The following is a 3742-nucleotide window of genomic DNA, read 5'->3' on the forward strand; positions in this document are numbered from 1 at the left end:
ACAATAGATGTGCTCTCCGTTCTTGTCTGAACTACTACGAAAATGTTTTGCTGCTCTGTTGTTCTGTCTCTGTTCATTCCCTCCTTCCCTCTCTCCTGCCACTGTTGCTGCTACCATACCACAGCACAGGAGGTCCCTCTTTCCCATACCCTCCAAACTGCTGAAATTCTACCCTCCAGCGACAAATCCCTTCGCACCCAATATACTCTGCTACAGTTTCCTCTCTCCTAAAAATCTCTTTTTCCAAAGTCCTGCACTTGCTGTTCCAGCTGTGTTGCTACTCTGTTATTCAGTTTCCCTGCATAGCACCTTCTCCGCACCTTCTCCACACTCCAGGCAGCGGGCCACTCTGTCTGGCATCACTGCCTTCACAACCATTGCCTACAAACATCTTTCATTCTTATGGTTCCTTACATGCTGCTTTATGCTGTAAACTTTTATTTCAGGATTTTTTTTTTTTTTTGAGACAGGGTTTCTCTGTGTAACAGTTCTGACTGTCCTGGAACTAGCTCTTGTAGACCAGGCGAGCTTCAAACTCACAGAGATCCACTCTGCCTCCTAAGTGCTGGGATTAAAGGCGTGCACCACCACTGTTCAGCTATTTCAGGATTTTTAGTTGGTTATCTGGCACAGTTTCCCAGAAAAGTTTTGTCCATCCTTCTGTTAAAAGTCCCATCTATATTGTGTGTATGAATCACATGTGGCCACATGTTTATTTGGATGTCTGACTTTGCATGTTCCATGTATTTTTGCCTCTGAGCTTTGCTGAATCTGATATGAGGGCAGAAAAAGTTATTTTATGCTGTTCTACTTTACTAAACAAAAACAGCGAAGAAATTGGGTATGATTAAAATCTCCAATAAAATTTATAGCCAGCCATGTGGACAGTCACTATTTTAATAGATGTTAAACAGAGACTTCACACCATCTTTAGTAAGGGTGACCACATGGATTGGCCCCACCAAGGAGACATCAGGTCTCCAATATACTTTGGGTTAGGATATATTTCTGTATGATAATTCTTGTCCTTTCCTAAAAACAAGGTTTATAAATGATAAGGCTTAAAACAATGCTGGTTTATTCTGACATTAAAGTTGCACCCCTGCATTCACGTACAGGGATAATCTTGCTGGCAGCCAGATTTTGTAACCTAAGAGGTTAAACCCCTTGATTTGGTACAAGAGACGATAGTCCAATATACTTGTCTTGACCTAGCTTGTCAAGTGGGATTCATGGTCCTGTCCACCCATTTCATTTCTCAGTCAGTGCAGGATAGCAGAAAGAAATGTACAAAGGCTGAGGAGGGTCCCCAACCCCAGCACAGGAACTGGAGTAGATGGCCTTTAAGGTAGAGGAGGCAGCGTAGTCTTCCCAACAAGCTAGGCTGCAACAGAAGGCTACACTCCGAGCCCACACCTGAAACCACCAGCAACCCCACGATGGGAACAAGGGAAGTCCACGAGGCTCCATCCTAATAGCGCTCAACCCAAGTCAACCCCATCAGGAGCCTGCTACAAACGCGGTCAGGAAGGCCATTGATTATGGTAGTGCCCTGACCCCGCCTGCTGACGAGACCATGCTCCATCTGCCGACAGCCTGAACACTGGAAATCGGAATGGCCCCAAGGGCAGCTCATCCCCTATGCCACACCACAGAGGTCCAGATTCACTGACACTGGCTTCTGAGACTCCTCCAGCCTTTGAGTTCCTCTGCTTGGTGAAGGACTGACATGGCCTAGACTTAGTGAACCCCATCACCCTCTCTGAGCCTAGGGTAACGATCCAGGTCGCTGATAAGTCCATTGCCCTTCTATTGGACATGGGAACTAACGATTCTGTTTTAGCCTCTCACTTGGGTCCTACAGTTCCCTCGCCAGTTTCTGTAACAAGGGTGGGAAGGTAACGGGACTCCCTCCTTCCTGCCTAAGACCCTCTCACTCCCTGCAATCTTCTCACACTCTTTTCTAGTCATACCCACCTGCCCTGTAACAGCTCCCCTGACCCCAAGGGTACAAGCACCATGGTAGTTCATCGGTTAAGTTTCCTGTTAAAAGTACAGACAGGTGTGCCTCATTCACGGGCTTCATAGTTGAGGATTAACAGGTTTCAGAGGTAACTTCAGAGGCTCAGAGTTTATCAGTGATGGATTTGGTTTTGATAAAAATGATAGCACTGACTACAGTTTTCAGGAGTTATTAATTTTTTATGAGTTTTACTGGTCCCGGTTTTGAGGACTGCATAGAGGTGTTTCAGCATTACTGCACCGTGTCTAGTCACATAGGACAAACCTCTGCTGAAATGCCAACTCCGTCCCCTCTGAAACACGTTAGCATTAAACAGGGTATGGAATCCCACAGGCATATTGAGATCCCTCCTCATTCACTTGCCCAACCTTTTTTGTTCAGTGAATTTAGACTGAAAAATGCTTATGCCTTTTAACCCAAAGCCATACCCTTTTGTAATGACACCAAGATGTAAATCTGTTGCTTCCTGGGAAAAATTCTGCTACTGTATCAAGAAATCTGGTTTACTAGAAACTAACAGTCTCCAGAGCCCCTCTGGTTTACTAGAAACTAACAGTCCCCAGAGCCCCTCTGTGACCACCCATTTTTGAGTTTTTTTTGTTTGTTTGTTTTTTCAGGTTCACTCCTCCTGACTGGGTCAAGCCAACTCACAGAGGCCCTCCATATGTGGCAGCCCCTGCACCAGCTCTGAGATCAAGTGGGTAATACCTAATACTTTAATATACAGGTCAGCGTCACCCACATGTCCATTTCTCCTAACTTGTTGACACTTTCACAGATGGATAGAGGCATTTCTCACCTCCAGAGAAACAGCAGATGTGATGGTTCTTGTACCCCTGAAGAACACACCATCCCTTGATTTGGTGTACCATCACCCCAAGCTCCTGGGACTTCATCTGCTGGTCCCACCTCTCCAGGCTCAACTGGGCACCTCTCCAGCAACTGGAACCTGATTTTCAGATGTCCCCAGGAAGGGCTCCTGTGTCTCACTCATTCACCCTTGCCTCTTGTGTATAGCAAGGCACTTCTCCATCTCATCCTTTCTAGCAGTCATCAGTCTTCCCAGCCAGCCCTGTTCATAGGGTTTGTGTTAATAACCTATTTTTTTCTCCTAGCCACCTGCCTTCTCAGCTTCCTCAAGGAACAGATGCCTGAGGTCTCCAGGATGGCAGTTAACAGAATGCTTCTCCACCCATACCCCCACAAAGCGTGGCCCACTGATTCCTGACTGCCCCTCCCCACAATGTCCCTTATCAATAGGAAGCATCCAGACTCGAACCTGTACCCATAAATACCCAAAAAAGTTGGGATGTTTGGAATCTCCACTTTGGGAGGGGGCATTCCAGACTCCACCCCTGAGAAAGACTTCCATCGGTGACTCCTCACCCAGAGATGCCTGGCACCACATCTGCTGGCTGTTTAAAACCCAGCCCATAGATCTGCCATGTGTGCTCTCCTTTCCTGAGAGCCACCCGGGAGTGCTCTGGTTTGCATTGCCCTGTTTATTACATCTGGATTTATTAATTCAGTTTGATTTGGGTTATTGCATTAGCAGCAGAGGAATCCAGCAACTGAGGATCCAATACTTACCAGCAACAAACAAAAGTTTGTCCAAAAGTTCTTGTCGACTGGGCCAGCACAATACTCCTAATGTTTTCTTTCTCTGGCTGTGGCTGGGAGCCTTGCCAATGAGCAGAAGCCCACAAAAGACAAATTTCC

This window comes from Chionomys nivalis, chromosome 1, assembly GCF_950005125.1.
Source record: "Chionomys nivalis chromosome 1, mChiNiv1.1, whole genome shotgun sequence".
NCBI lineage: Eukaryota > Metazoa > Chordata > Mammalia > Rodentia > Cricetidae > Chionomys > Chionomys nivalis.